Source organism: Puma concolor, chromosome B3 (assembly GCF_028749965.1).
Source record: "Puma concolor isolate L17-30 chromosome B3, mPumCon1.1.hap2, whole genome shotgun sequence".
NCBI classification, from domain to species: Eukaryota; Metazoa; Chordata; class Mammalia; order Carnivora; family Felidae; genus Puma; species Puma concolor.
This window is the reverse complement of record NC_141672.1, coordinates 49113544-49129806: the sequence shown is the minus strand read 5'-3', so window position 1 is coordinate 49129806 and position 16263 is coordinate 49113544. Positions and strand designations below refer to the sequence as shown.

At 45.0% G+C, this 16263-nt stretch overlaps 1 protein-coding gene across 3 annotated transcripts in view; it reads left to right on the top strand.

Moving 5' to 3' along the window:
- Positions 1-14772: 14772 nt before the first annotated feature.
- GNG2 (G protein subunit gamma 2) overlaps positions 14773-16263 on the top strand; it is a 120796-nt gene continuing 119305 nt past the window's right edge. Inside the window, exon 1 of one of the 3 annotated variants that reach the window (XM_086709758.1) lies at positions 14773-14892. The gene's annotated coding sequence lies outside the window, so the exon portion shown is untranslated. Of the gene's footprint in view, positions 14893-15116; positions 15325-16263 lie in introns of those variants that run through there. The other 2 variants (XM_025919925.2, XM_025919924.2) reach the window with 2 other exon arrangements.

Sequence of the window (16263 nt, the reverse complement as noted above, 5' to 3'; positions counted from 1 at the left end):
TCTGCTTTGTACCCTGGAGTACCCCCAGGCACAGGAATTTATCTCTTGGTGTCACTTCTCTAGCATCTATAATACGTGGGAGGCTTTCGTTCAATGCAGATCTAACCTTCCCCAAGATAGACATTCAAAAAAATTACCTTGTGATTCAACAGCCAAAAATTAATAGTAAAGCACCAGTAGCTGCCTATATATGTGTTTTTCAACAAACCTATGGAAATTCTGCCTGATTAGGTTTTTGAAACCTTTATGTGAAACATTAGTCAAAAGGCAGAAAGATTTTTCTGGAAAAGGAACAACAGATTAATTTTAAGCCATTTGGTTCTAAGATATGATGGAACGTCAAAGAGGTAAGTTATCAACAATTTTAGTTTTTGCATACATAGAGTAATACAAAATATACATCTTTTTACATGCCAATCCTCTTTATAGACATTACTAAACACAGTTAACACACAGCCTATGAAAATCATAGAAATCTGGATTAATCAATATTCAGCATATGGTTTCATCAGGGTGTTACAAATCAATTTTTAAAAAAATAGATAAATAGCTGCATTTAATTCTCCAAAGTTATTGGAAAGAAATAAAAATTCATTGTTGAGTAAGTATTAAATTGGAACACTTGGAATCTTAATTCTAAAATTATAGAAGTAATTCTAAACAAAGTCCATGAGACTTATTTTTTTGTTTTGTTTTGTTTTGTTTTCAATTCAACTTAATTCTTCCACTCCAGTTAAATATTTCAGATTTCCTCTCTGTGGGACTCAGGCTGATTACTGAAGGGTTCCTGGCACCTGAGAATGGCATCTGTCTTCCTGTCACCATGCCAACTTCACTACAAAGAAGGGATTTCCCCTTTTTTCCCCAGTCTTCCCTCCAGTGAAGGAGGGACACACTCCTGCCTCGGGGGAGGGGGGAGGGGGAAGAGCACGATTTCTAATCATAGTTGGTTCCTTTCCTCCTCCTTTGTGTGAGAAAAAGCCTTGAAATGAAACGCTTTGTCTTTTTAAATATGATTTTTGTGTTCTCACTAGTCTTACTGACGTCTTTGTGTGGTGCAGTGGCTGGGATCCCACTGCATTTACATGGCAACCAGGAAATCAGTCATTCAGAGTTGCCATGGTAACCAGAGGTGGGGAGGGGGGCAGGGAGAAGTCCATTTTATCACAGTAGGCTGGTGTCCCTTCCAGGAAGCCTACAGAATTTTTAGAAAGAGGTCATTATGAACACAAGAACAACAACAACAACAACGACAACAACAACAAAATGCCAGTTGGCGTTAGGACAACCATGCTCCGGCATCACAAAGCTCTTTGTAGTAGAGGAGGGTGCCAGTGAGCAGGTGGCAAACATTACAAGGAGATAAAGGGCGTTGCCTTCTCCCCTCAGAGCACAGGGTGTTGACTTGGTCTAGCAGGTCTGTTCAGGGAAGTCCCTAAGCACAAGCTCCACACTGAATTGCCCGATTCTCTCTCAAGTTTCAGGTCTGCAAAGGAAAGGCAGGTAACTGAGGTGTAAGGAGGGGGAGTGTCTTGTTTGGGTTGGGGCACAGTTCTACTTTTATGGTAAGAACCCTGAACTGCAGAAGTGGAGCAAAGGGTGCTGTCCCAAGAAAAACGGAAGTGTCTGTTAAGTCTTGTTTCCTGCCACATCTGCTTCTGGAGCTGAGGGTAGTCATATTTCAAATTTTTTTTTTTTTTTTAAAGAAAGTCATGTGAGGTTAACCAGTGAGATTATCTTTTACAGGCTTGATAATTAGAATCCCCAGCTGATAGGCAGATCATGTTTTATAACAAACTACAGGGACTCTGGTCCCCCGGAACAGACTTGGCTCCTGGATTTATTTAGTCTGACCTGTGGGGAGCCAGATTTGATCATCTTTATAGCTAAACTTGAGAATGCCCTACTTGATTTTTAAAAGTTTTCTAATGGCAGTATCCTAATAGGGAGATAGGAAAGTGCCTCTGCAAAGGTAGATCCTCTGGTTTGTAAAATGAGGGAAAAAAAACCCAAAACCTCTCATCTTCCTTTCTAACAGCAGAGTGTTTGTTACTCTTTTCCTCTTCTGAAGATGAAATGATCCAACTCTTGATTTCTACCCCTCCTTCCTGCAAACTGCCCTCCTCTGCTCCCTGTGTTCATCTCAGTAAATGGCTCCAACATTCATCATTCAACTGAGAGTCTTCCTTATCCATACTTCTCTCACATTCACTTTAGCAGCTAATTCTTACAGGTCTGGTTTCAAAACAAGTCCTGAATGCAGTCTCTTCTCTCCACCTTTTTATCCATCATACCCAAGCTGTCATCATCTTTCTAAATTCTAAAAGAGCCTCTTGACTGGTCTTCTGGTTCCCATCCTGGTCACACAAGGCAAGTTAGGTCATGCCATGCCCGCATTGAGACCGCTCCCCACCCACCCCATGGCTGTGCACAACACTCAAAATGCAGCCGTGGCCTGCTGTGGCCCCAGCCTACCCCTCCATCCTCATACCCTAACACTTCCCTGTGTGTGCACTCTATTCTCTTATGCTGACCTTGTCATTCTTTGAACACATCCAGGATTCTTCTTTGGTCTTTGCACCTGCCTTGATATTCTTTCCCCCTGCCCCCCATGTTAGGAGGGCTCCTTTCCTCTCTTTCTTCAAGTCTCTAAATAGGCTCTCCTACAGGAACCCTTTTTTGTTTGTTTATTTTTTAATATAATTTATTGTCAAATTGGCTAACATACAGTGTGTAAAGTGTGCTCTTGGTTTTGGGGGGTAGATTCCCGTGGTTCATGGAAGCCTTTTGATCAGCCTGGGTCTTTCATTGGAAACGAAAGTCACACAAGTTTTAGGAGATGAAAGGACTTGTTTGCTGTGTGCAGGAATAAGGAAGCCAACAGCGAGATTGAATGCCACAGCTAGTCTTAAGGGGGCAAAGGGAAAAAATAATATTGTAGGCGCACAAAGGGATCTGCATCCTGGAGTCCCGTGGGGCTGCCCAGAACAGAATGCTGAGGCCTAAGCCACTGACCTCACTTTCTGTGGATTGGCCAAACAGAGCTGGAAACCAGAGTCCAAGAGAGTCCAGGTAATGTAGTATTGGGTACTATAGAAGTTATCAGGTAATGTAGTATTGGGTACTATAGAAGTTATCAATGGTTGCACAACAAATAGCCCCAAAATACACTGGCTTGAAACAATAAACATTTGTTATCTCTTTCTTTGAGTGGGGAACTTGGAAGCAGCTTATCTTCGTGTTTCCAGTCCCAACCCTCATGTGAAATTGCAGTTAAGACATCAATTATTCGAAGGCTCATGTGGGATGAAGGATCCATATCCAAGGTGGCTCACTTACACGGCTGGTGAATTGTTATTGGTTGTCAGCAGGAGACCTAAGATCCTCCGCATGTGGGCCTCTCCACAGGGCCGCTTGAGCATCTTCACAACATGGCATTTGGCTTCCCCCAAGGGAGTGATCCAAGAGACCAGGGTGGAAGCTACAATGCCCTTTTGTGACCTAGCCTTGAAAATTCCTTGGGTCACTTCAGCTGAGTAGAGCAGTTCTGAGTCAATGTGAGAGGAGACCACACAAGGGTGTGCATACCAGGAGCCAGTAATAACTGGGGGACATCTCAGATGTAGTAGAGATACCACTGAGTGCAACACAAAGCAAAGAAGGGTGGAGGATGAATTGAAATGGCGGGGGGGGGGGGGGTGTGGAGGGGATGTAGAAATCAGGGGATAGCAACCTTCTTACTTAAAGTATTGTATGCAATCCTGCCACTCCATTCCCCTTTACTCTGTTTTATGTTTCTTCATAGGACTTAACGCTACCTGACATATATTTGTGTATTAACCACATTGACCCTGAACAAGACAGGAGTTAGGAGCACTGATACCCCACACAATAAAAAATCCACACATAACTCTTGACTCCCCCCAAACTTTACTAATAGCCTACTATGGACTGGAAGGCTTACCATAACATAAACAGTTGATTAACACACATTTTGTATGTTATATGTATTATATACTTTTTTTTTTGCAATAAAATGAACTAAAAAAAATGCCAAGAAAATTGTAAGGAAGAAGAACTATACTTGTAGTACTGTACTGTATGGGGAAAAAAAAAACCCACGTGTAAGTGGACACGTGAAGTTTAAACCCGTGTTGTTCAAGGGTCAACTATGTTTTATTTTATTTTTTTTAATTTTTTTTAATGTTTATTTATTTTTGAGACAGAGAGAGACAGAGCATGAGTGGGGGAGGGTCAGAGAGAGAGGGAGACACAGAGTCCGAAACAAGCTCCAGGCTCTGAGCTGTCAGCACAGAGCCCGACGCAGGGCTCGAACCCACGAACCGTGAGATCATGACCTGAGCCGAAGTCGGAAGCTCAACTGACTGAGCCACCCAGGCGCCCCTACTATGTTTTATTTTTTATTCTCCCACTATCGTATAAACTTCATGAGATAAGAGACTTAGTCTATTTTGTTTCCTGCTGGCACTTAGCAACCTTTCAAGAAATACTTTTGTAATTGAATGTATAAATGATACCCAATTTTAGATAAAAAATAAATGTTTTTAAATGCCCAATTCCAGTAACATCTCCACCTTTTTAAAACTAAACTCTTATCCCCTCTGCCCCCCCCCCAAAAAAAAAAAGAAAGAGCACTGCTACTCAGTGAATTAGAATTTGCCTCTGGGAGCTTTGCAAGAAACACAGTTGCCTCTTAGTCCTGTCTCCTCCTTTGGTTTGCTATTCCTTTGAGTTGTTGCTAGTGCTGTCCTGAAATTTTAAAACCAAGGTTTCACATCTCTCCTTCTTAAAAGTAAATTAAATTGTTTTCTGTTTATCTGGCTCTCCATTGAGTTCTGTTTTCTGAGGTCTTGTTTAAAAATGGTTTTTGCGAGAAAAATAAACACTTCCCTCCTAGCTTCCCCTTTATTTCCCCCTCCTCTGTTTCTTCCTGAAATCTGGCAAGGGCACATGTGGCAATTTCTTGTCCTCCGTGGCACTTAAGAGGCTAAAGAGATTGTTGACCTCTGGTTACCCATAGTCAGAAGAGAACAGAGCAAGCAGGAAACAAAACACTTGTCCTGGACCACCCCCCCCCCCCCACCCCCGGCACCAACTGGGGAGCTCATGTTCATGCCTTATCCCAACTGACTGATCATAAGAAGAAGGCAGCCTCGGGAACATCTAAACCCAAATCTAGAGTGCGTAAACCCAAATCTATCCTCTACCAGCCCTAGAAGGTGCGTGATAAATTAACACCTTCCCAGATATGAATTGGGAGAAAACTAGTCTGTTATGCTCTGAAGCAATGGCCCTTGGAGTGGAGGAGACAAGCTGGTTGTTACAGCCTGTGAGAAGACATGACTTAGTGCCACACTTCGTGCCATACTTACACACGAAATCTACACACAGAAGTCTTCGTTGTAATTCCTTTCGGTAATGAGCTACACCCATTCAGAATCTGTACCAGAACCAACAGCTTTAGCTCTCATCAGTACTAAACCTCATCATTTGTATATATTAGAAATATGAATAGTGAGTTTCTGTCATTCTTGTAAAGTTCACTTAACAAAGATTTAGTGAGTAGATACTGGGTACCAGGCACCATCAAGACCCTGGCTAATCAAAGTAAGCACCTAGTTATCTTCCTAGAAATGTAGGGGTAGAGAGGTGTTTTGATTTTTCTCATCTGATGATTGTCATAAATGGTGGGGCTTTGAAGATTCTCCTTAGGCTATTGTTCCAGAATAAAGTGGGAGTCTGTCTCACTAAAAAATTAAGCAAATATATTCATTACTGTAACACTTTCACTTCTTTCTTGGAATCTTATTTTTCTCTAGTGGGGTCCCCTTAGCTATGCGCACATACAATGTTTTTTTTTCCCCTCTTGTGTATATTGTTTGAGATTATTTCTTTCACTTTCTGCAGATATCAAACCACGGATATACATATATAATCCTTAGAACATGGGGAATGCAGTCTTATGTTAGAGTGCCAAGTGTATTTATTGGGTATTGGTGGAGTTTTCTTAGTCATATTTATGCCATTAATTTTTAGTATAAATCTACCTACTTTCTAAATGTGAAAATGTGAGGTTGGGGAGTTAGGAATGTACCCAGATATTTTAGTAGCAAACAAATGACTTGGCTGTGGGCTGGGTGAATTCTGGTATTTTGAGCTGGGAAGGATGCGATGACAACTGATTTTGAGCGAGTAACCCATTCTTTTTGTGTGAAAACAAAGCCATAAAGGACAAGGTATAAATAGTGACAAACTTGCCTACCAACAAGATACTATAGGACTTTATTAATTTTTTTAAAAATTGCAAATAAATCCACAAATGTTTGGCTCATAATCTTCCTCCTAAAATTAATCTGTGTCCTTTACTTGGCATGCTTCTGCCTTTATTCATACATGCGACAAATATTTATTGCACACCTACAACGTCCTGTGCACTAAGCATTGCAGAGGGTACTAGAGATATAGCACCGAGTAAGACATTACCTGGGTATTCTAGAATTCCACATACGGTAGATGATAGAGAAGGAGAAACACACAATGACAATAAAGTGTGATAAGAGCAATAGCCAGGATAAGCAAGAGGTGATTTGTGAAGGAGGAAGGATCCACCTAACCCAGTCATTTTCTTTGAGAAAACTTCACAAGTAAAAATAGTAATTTCCTGAGGAATCATATTGTTTATTTTTGCCAAGTCAATAATTTGAGATATCCAAATTTACTATACACCACACAATTCTTCTCTGTTGAAATTTCCCTGTGTAATCATACTGAAAGAGCAGACCTAGGCCGGCCGACTAGTGACTATGTCCCTGACATGGCCACAGAAAGAAGTTCCCGCTCAAACCTCAGACCACGCCTCCTCCCCATGAGTAACTTATGTTTTCTAAGAAAGCAGGCTACCGATTGATGCATTCTTCCGAAGTCTAAGGTGGGAGGAAGGGGAGTGTGAGAGGCGTGGAAAGTGTGAGTAGAAGAGCGAGGGCTTCTCTCAGGTAGGGGCCAGAGGCAGGAGCCCTCAACCCTGTCCAGGCTTAGAATGACCTGGGCGCATTTTTCCCCTCCCCAATTAAATCAGAGTCTATGGGGATGGTGTTTGGTGCTAGGTATTTATATAGCACAGCAAGGCTGACAGCCAATGGTTAATAGGTGACCAGTGAGAAACGTTCTGTATACACTGAGGCCAAACATGTTACAGATCCTCAGACACAGTGGTTCTTAAACTTCAGGTGCATCAGAATCTCCTGGAAGACTTGTTCAAACATAGATTGCTGAGCCCCACCCCCAGAGTTTCTGATTCAGTGGGTCTGTGACCCCCGGCCCAACATTTGCATTTTTAACAAGTTCCAGGTGACGCTGATAATTGCTGATCTGGGACCACACCTTGGCAGCCATTGTTCTATCCTTCCCCAGCCAATAGGCTGAGGCCACGACCCTTCCCCAGCCAGTCGGCTAAGGCCATTATCCCTATAAAACCTTTGTGCTTTTGAAACCCGCGCTTTCTCTCTCCGGTATCTCTTTGCTGTGTCGGTGTAGGTAGGGGATTGAGCTCGAGCTAGCTGGAATAAAGTCTCTTTGCTTTTGCATCGGACTCGGCTCCCTGGTGGTCTTTGGGGATCACGAATTCTGGGCATAACAATACAAACGAAAGAACGTTGAATACCTTCTTACTAACGGAACTGATACCATTTTTGTAACATTTCACAGGAAGTTATAGAAAATGTTTTGCGTTACTGAAGATGCACCATCCAAGTGTGCAGATTTGCAAGGAGAGTAATCAATGATAAAACTTTTAGGAGCTTTCTACATAGAGTGGGACTCCACTGTCATCTGAGCAAATAATGGATTTTCATACTAGTTTAATATTAACATTAGTCAGCTGGTAACTTCAGGGTCTGTCCTTTAAAAAAAAATATTTTTGAGAGAGAGAAAGAGAGAGAGAGGGAGGGAGGGGCAGAGAGAGATGGAAACAGAGGATCTGAAGCAGGCTTCATGAATGGGGCTCGAACTCAGGAACCGTGAGATCATGACATGAGCCGAAGTCGGAGGCTTAACTGACCGAGCCCAGGGTCTGTCTTTTTTTAACTTCAGTATCACCTTTTCCTTTTTTTCTGATTTTCTGATTCTCAAGGACATTTTGGGTAATATATTAAGCAGCCAGGGTGGTTTGCTCATTCCTAGAATTTTGTAAAAAATATGTGCTTGTGTTTTCAAAGTGGTCAGCAGTACTCATAACTTTCTCCCACAGGGCCTCATTGTTTAGATTCAGTTAAAGTCAACAAACGTGTACTGAGCATAACATGACATGCCGAGTCCTGTGCAAGGTGCTGAATGGTGCAGAGAGCACAGCCCTTGTCCTCAGCACTCAGTCTACTTATCAGACTCAAGTGGACTCTGGTGGGAGAGACAGGGTCACCACCTAGCCCTTAACACCATAGTTCCTTCCTCAGTGCCTGGGGTTCTGTCTCTGAAATTCTATCATAGGAAAATTCAAAGTGAGAACTTAGGAGAAAAACAGAGCTGGTGGGGAGACCGAGGTCGTAAGTAAACCTATGAAGTATCTTTACAATGGGGAAATCAACAAAGACACAAAGAGGCTTTCAAACATCTTTTGTTCTCCAGCCTTTTGCAACCCTGTTTGCTATAGAAAGAGATCACCTTATCTGGTTGACATATTTGGTGCAGAAAAATCAAGTCTCGCCTTTCTGCCCTGCCTGCAAATGATTGGAGTTCTCAGCGTACAGCTTTTCTTTCAAGACACTTCAAAATGGTTTCCTTGTGTGACGTTAATCTCACCGATTCCTGTCCTTTAATACTGACATTCCTTTCAAGGGTTGTTCTCCCAAGGCTTTGCTGCACTCCATGGTCTCTAACCTCTGTCGTACTTTGTTGCTGACTCCCTCTTCTTGATCCTGTTGCTCACTTCCTGTTGTCCCTGATTTTCTGTGTGGTGCTTCAGAGACTTTTTAGAGGAAACAAGTTGTATTTTGCGGCAATTGCTGTTTCTGTTCTTATGGTAATAATGCATTTGGTTTAGACTGTCTCATCAACCCAGTCAATGGTCCAGCTCCCTCTCCTGCTGGTGGAGGGTCTGGAACGTTTCCTCCTTCTGGGAAGACCAGGACTGCAGACACAGTGCAGGCAGTGTGCACTCGGGGAGCATCCAGCCTTCTTCAGCCTGGCCAAGTGCCTGCTGTTTCCATCCACATCCAGGCCGCTTGCTGACTGACTTCCAGCTCTGGTTCTGCCTCCCTCCCCATCTCCTGCCTTCTTCCTTCCTGCCTCCCTCCATACCTAGTATCTTCTAGCAAGACCTCATGCTTCATGGTTAGCCTCCTCAGCTCCCAGCTCCTGGCCACCCTTGGCCTCCGAACCCACCCCCTTCCTTCCCATCAACACTTGTGTTTCTTCTCTCATGGGATATTAGGAAAGCAAATTTCTTGAACTCATTCATCAGTGACAACCTCCCCAGGGCCTTATACCTGTAACACACACACATGTACATTTGGGTTAACAACCCAAATTGGTTTAATGGTGACGTTTCAGGCAATATCAGGGAAGTATCTGGAGGGCGTCACACTCTTGCACTGAATCCCCTCCTTAGCCCTGCCCAGGGGAAAGGGAGAGGGGAATTCATGCCTCTAACATTTTGCCCTCTAGAGGAAGCCTTGGTCATTACTCTGCAGACCGCTTGTCCTACTAGCTTTTGTCCTGGGCCATGACACAGAGACGGCCACTTTTCATTAGTGAGGGGCAGCCGCTCTCTCTCAAGAAAAATCTATTCTGTCCACCTCCCCCCGCCGCCCCCCCCCCCCACCGCCCCGACTCTCTTTACTCCAAACATGATATAGTCTTGTTGACTCCTAACAGCTGGGGTAGGCTCAGATGTCTTGGGGGGAGGGGGTTTGGCAATGACCCTGTGACACATAGATCTGACTGGCACAAGATTTATTAATGTATGAACTTTCTTTCCATTTCACCCTCCCCTCTTCATTGCAGCCACACACAGATGCAATCCAGCAGCGGCTTTGCAGGTTCGCTTTATGGCTCCTGGCTGCTACAACAGAATAAGAAAGGATAGAGAGACATCAAAGCTGGGACATGGACAGGAAAGTAGGGAGGGCTTAGCCAGAGAAAGCAAGTCAGTCAAAATAGTGAAGAACTAGCAGGCATGGCGAGGGCGGCAGAGGGACAGGAACAATATCGTCAAGAGATTGGAGAAGGGTTTGGGGATCTGGCATAGGAGAGCCTCTGGGACAGCTGCGAGGCGGCAAAAACTGGAGCGTGCAGGAGGGAATGCGAAAAGTGTTTCTGGCTTATAAATCAGTCTCTTTAAAGTTCACCCAGAAATGCAAGTAAAGAATAGCTTTTTTCCTTTTTTTCTATTTCTTTTTAGAGTTTATTTTTTAAAATTACTTTTTGTTGCCAGATTGTGCTTCTTTATAAGCAATTCAGTGCAGACGTAGAACCAGGATTTATCTACATAACCAAAATTCAGAATTTGGCATGCAAGTTGCAGAAAACCGTGGTTTTCTGCAAACAAGCAAACAAACCTAGAGGGATTATTGTCTCTTATCCCATGACCAACTTCTCATATCAGAGACTTCCCTTTTCTTCCCCTCCCCAGGCACCCAAAGGAATACAGTGGCAGGTTTGGAAGTTCTGCCAATGATGACTATTATACAAACAGTAACTGCCTGCTTTGTGACACGCGAAGATGAACAGAACGTGGCCCTAACCTTAAGGGGCTCAAACAGTAACAGGTGAGGCGGACATATAACAGCTCATGAAAACAATGTAGTTAATGCTGACTCAGAGGTCGAGGCCAGGCACCGTGTGTTCTTCCAGCAAAAAACACCCGGCCCTGGGGCACCTGAGTGGTTCAGGCAGTCGGGCATCCGACTTCAGCTCAGGTCATGATCTCTCAGCTCGTGAGTTCGAGCCCCGCGTCGGGCTCTGTGCTGACAGCCCAGACAGGGCCTGGAGCCTGCTTCGGATTCCGTGTCTCCCTCTCTCTCCGCCCCTCCCCCACTCATGTTCTGTCTGTCTGTCTCGCTCTCAAAAATAAATAAGTAAATATTAAACACAAAAACAAAAACACCCGGCCCTGCTTGTGCAGTCAGGGCAGGCTTCGGAGAGAAGCTGAGTCTGAAGAGATAGGAAGGGGTTGCCAGCAGACAAAATGGAGGAAGGAATGAGGGTGTGGCTACCCAAATGAAGGGCATATGCCAAGGTGCAAAGGAGATAAAGGGCATGGTCCCATGAGAATCCCCGTGGAGGTGGAGGTGGGGTTGTAGGTTAGCCAATAAGGTGAGAGTGTAGCTGGGTGACATTCTGTAAGGTCCTGGATGCCAGGCAGAGGAATGAAGATTTGTGTCCTGTAGGCAATGGGGAGGGGAGATGCTGACGAGGTATAGCAGGCCAGTGATGGTATCAGCTATCAACGGCTTATCTTAGAGTTTATTTTTATTTACTTAGAGAGAAAGAGAGCAGGCAGGGGGAGGGGGCAGGCAGAGGGGGAGACAGAATACCCAGCAGGCTCCAGGCTCCATGCTGTCAGTGCAGAGCCCAAAAGCAGGGGAACTCAGGAACCGTGAGATCATGACCTGAGCCTAAATCAGGAGTCGGAGGCTTAACAGAATGAGCCACTAAGGTGCCCCCTGAACTGTTCATTTTAATTTTTTTTTAACGTTTATTTATTTTTGAGACAGCATGAACAGGGGAGGGTCAGAGAGAGAGGGAGACACAGAATCTGAAACGGGCTCCAGGCTCTGAGCTGTCAGCACAGAGCCCGACGCGGGGCTCGAACTCACGGACCGTGAGATCATGACCTGAGCTGAAGTCGGATGCTTAACCGACTGAGCCACCCAGGCGCCCTGAACTGTTCATTTTAGAAGTGTATTTCTAGCGGGCATGGTTTAGAAGAGAGACTGGAGGGGTGCCTGGGTGGCTCAGTCGGTTAAGCGGCCGACTTCGGCTCAGGTCATGATCTCGCGGTCCGGGAGTTCGAGCCCCGTGTCGGGCTCTGTGCTGACAGCTCAGAGCCTGGAGCTTGTTTCCAATTCTGTGTCTCCCTCTCTCTCTGACCCTCCCCCGTTCATGCTCTGTCTCTCCCTGTCTCAAAAAATAAAAAATAAAACATTAAAAAAGAAGAGAGACTGGAGGTAGAAGGACACAGGAGGGAGTATTGCAGTCATATAGAGGAAACCAAAGCATTTATGTTAAGACAGGGGCAAGGAAAACAGGGATTTAGTCAAAGGGATAGTTCGGTGCTATCAAATTATATGGGAACAAACAGATAAGGAACTTTCAATCAGACATGGGGTGACAAAGACAAATGGTTTTGATAGCATTCTTATATTCCCCCTGTGGGAAACAGGTTTATAGTCCTCATTAAATAAAGTGGAGAATACAGAAAGGGGAACATGCTTTGGGTGAGGCAATATATAAAATTTGGAAAATGCTAATTTCGAGGGACATTCAGCTAGAATGTTCAGTAATGCAGGAGAGATATCAGGCTGAAACGATGGCTTCTTTATGACCATCAACCACTTCTACACGGTGAACCTAAGAAATAGAAGGTATCAATGCCTATAAATAAGACTATTGATGAGTTGGCGTGTTTTATGGGTTTCTGTTCTGTGCATTGATACAACCCATCTAGGCTAGGCTCATGTTTAGTTACTGATGGCATGAACTGTTAATGGTGAGATGTAATTATATCTCCCAAGAAATGAACAGTTTGCAGACTTAGTGTGTACTTACACTATGCTTGTGTTAAGAGATCTGAACTGGATTGATCTTCTCTCTTGGCCAATCTACTCCCCCCCCCCATCTTTTTCTTCTCCAGAAAGAGTCTGTTAGGACCAGTTGAAAGCAATGAGGTTAATGACAGAAAGAGAAAGAGCTTAAAATCTAGTTTTCGGCTGTGAAGAGAGGTTGGTTGAGCGCTCACAGCAGTGGTCAGGTGAACCTACTGAGAGTTTATTAAGCTCCAGAGGGGGAAGAGCCAATCAGAAAACAACGGGTCAAATTCCTGGCAGATTTCCTTGTCTGAGATTTTCCTATAAAGATGTAAAGGTAAATACCAACCACTCTCTGCTGGTTGAGGGAACGTGTGAGAAGGAGAGAGACAGAGGATTAGAAAAATAAATAAATGAAGAGACCTGTTTGAATCCAGAGTTAACACCAAAATCCACTAGTCTAAAACTAACCAGAGATTTGTTTCCGTAATCTTCCAAGCATTAATAATTGCGCTTCTCATTTTTTTCTTAGACTTTGTAGCACAGATACTGTATTTAAATTTTTACGTAAAAGCTCCTGGGAACCTCTGCCATGAAGATTCCTGATTTGGAGATAATTCGTGTCTGATTTTCATTGGGTTGCAGGAGGCAGTGGGAATCTATGTCCAATCTTTCTCCCTACCACAATTCTGTTTCTTGGTGGCTCAAAAGCAGTTCCTTGATTTTAATCTTAAAGCAACCCATTTTGTAATTTTCTGATGTTAGTGAGTTGACGTTAGGGTCCTTTTTGATAAAAGATTTCCAGAAAGAAAAGTCAAGTCTGTTCTTGGAACGTCAAAACAAAGAGTATGCTGGGACCGTGTCAGAACATTTCCTATTTACTAAATTCTGTACCTTCAGGTGCATGTGGCCTCAAACTGCCGGAGGGTTAAAGCAGGACTGGATTTAAACAGGTGGAATTGGGGAATTAACTCTTTTGCCTGGGGAGGATTAGCTTTCTGGGCACTGAAGCCTGGAGAGAGGTTTCTTAACAGCAATGCTTGGACACTGGGAAGATTTTCTCCTGCCCCTAGGCCATGTTTAATCTGTAGCTTCCCCAAAGCACCTTGTATTGGAATTGAGGGGAGGGTGATTCACCAACTGAATAGATTGTCGCCAAGAGCATCAGAGTTTAGTGATGAATATACTGATGGTGGGGAACTCAGAAACCAAAGACTGGTCCTGATGTGGCTGCTGACTCTCAAAAGTCATCTCGTCTCAGAGCATCCACGTTCTCTAAAAGGAGCTAATGTGTATTTAACACTTCCTAAGTCCCGGGAACTATTAGCATTTTGTGGCCATCTCCTGTAACCCTCACATTTCTGCTGTGGGATGTGACTATAATCCTTTCCATTTTGCAGATGAGGGAATCGAGGGACACGGAAATTAAATAATTCACCCAAGTTCATATAGTCATGACAGCTTGGATTCAAATCCTGGTGGACAGACTGCCTGCAGTCTCTACCCTTACCCATAACATGATACCCGTCCTAAAGCCCTAAAGCAAGGAGGAAAGGATTAGAGAGGGTCATGAGGGTCCTTTCAGCCCTACCAGTGGGAGTGGGTGGGGGCAGGGGCAGAGTTCTCTTTCTAGGCTGGGAAGGCATTCAGCTCCCCCCCCCCCCCCCCCCAATTCCTTGGCAGCTCTGAGAATCTTTTGGGAATATGTCTTCACTGTCAGGCTACAGGTAGCAGTGCAGGACTTGGTTTAGCACTTGTACCCCACAAGGATACTTATCAGGGTCATTCCTTTCTGAGCATGTGGGTTAATAAGATCTCCGTGGTAGTGGGACCTTGGAGAAATTAAGCTGCTGGCATGTTGGCCACAGAGCAAACTGCTGCAGCGAGAAGCTGCAAGCTGCAGGCTCCCAGCTAGCTGCCTTGAAAGGGACCACAGTAAATCAGGAGCAGCCATCGAGGCTGGTGCTGGATTTCAGGGCCAGCCCCCCGCCAGGGGCTGCGGACCCCCCAAAACCAACAGCAGCAGCACCATCAACGACAACTGGCCGGTGCAGGCCGGTTGCCGGGAAGCCGACTGCGCGCGCGGGGAAGGGGGGCCCGAAGAGGCGGTTGCTGGAAGCTGCTGTTAGAGGTGAGGGAATGAGAAGGGGAAGGAAGGAACAGAGGCACCAGGGGGACTTGGAACAAAGGGGGAGAGGGGTTCTGGTCACACTAGTGTGGGCAGCGCAGGAGGAGGTGAAAGCGCTAGCTCGAAAGAGAGGGAAAGAAGAAAGCAGCCGAGAGCCACCAAGAAGAGGAGGAAGTGGGAGATGCGCTGCTTCCTGTAGAAAGCGCGATGATTGAAGACAAAGCTGGGTGGGGACTAGTCCCTGGGCTGCAGGCGCCGCTGCTACACACGCACAGCGCACAGCGCGCAGCGGCGGCCGCTCCGTGGCAGCTCCTACTACTGCTGGGCTGGGCCGGGCCGGGCTGGGCGGGCTGCGCGGGCTGCGCCGGGCTCCCCTGCACACATCGGCTCCCCCTCAGGAGACCAGCCGCTCTCCGACGAGCCGCGGGCGCCCAGGTAAAGGGGCCGCTTTGGGGCTCGCTCCTTTTTAAGCGAGAGAATGACCACCGCCTGCGGTTGTAAGGGCGGATTTCTCAGGGAGGATGGGGACGTTGCTTCGGGATCGGTGGGGGGAAAAGGATGAGAGGATGGGTTCTTTGAGAAGGGCTGTTGAGAATGGCCAAATTCGTGGCACATTTGCTTTCGCGTTTGTTTGGTTTTTGTTGTTGAAATCATCGTTGGCGCTTCGCTTTGGCGATTCGTCAGAAAAACACCCTAAGTGTTAAGAAGCCGTTTGCAGAGTTCTCTTGGAAGAAAAGCGGGGCTCAGTTGAAATCAACTGGGGCTGTGAAGCTGTGGGCTCATCATCTGAGCGTTGCAGTCCCCTCGTCTTAAGGGTGTTAAGTGGTGGAAAATGTTCGTTGCATTATCTTTCTTACATACTGCACTGAGGTGTCTGCTGTTTTGCACTATAACGACTGTGATTTAGCTGTTTTTTAAATTATTATTATTTATTTATTTATTTTTGGTTAAATCCTTTTGTACTCAGAATTTGCCAACAAGGGCTGGAAATGCGTATGTGAGGGGCAGTATTTGTTTAAAAAAACGGTGTCTTCCTCCCTCTGCTCTCTGTGCAGCTGCTTTCTGGATAACCTCAGACACAGCTACCATTTGCCAGTAGGTCTCATCCTAAAGTTGCATCCTTTCTCATAGGAGTGTGGCGGGTTTAACTTGTCCAGAATCAGATATATATGGATTTGATGTTTATGTGGATTTTATTCATCTGTAGGTCAAGATGCATGTTAACCTTAGCGAGGGACAAAACGTGAAAGTGGAGCTCGGTTATTTCCTTACCTGTATACACCCAAATGGTAAAATCAAAATGCGATTTTTGTTCTTTGGTTATCTTGAGCAATGGATCCTCTTAATGAGAGTGCCCATGACTATGACTTGTTC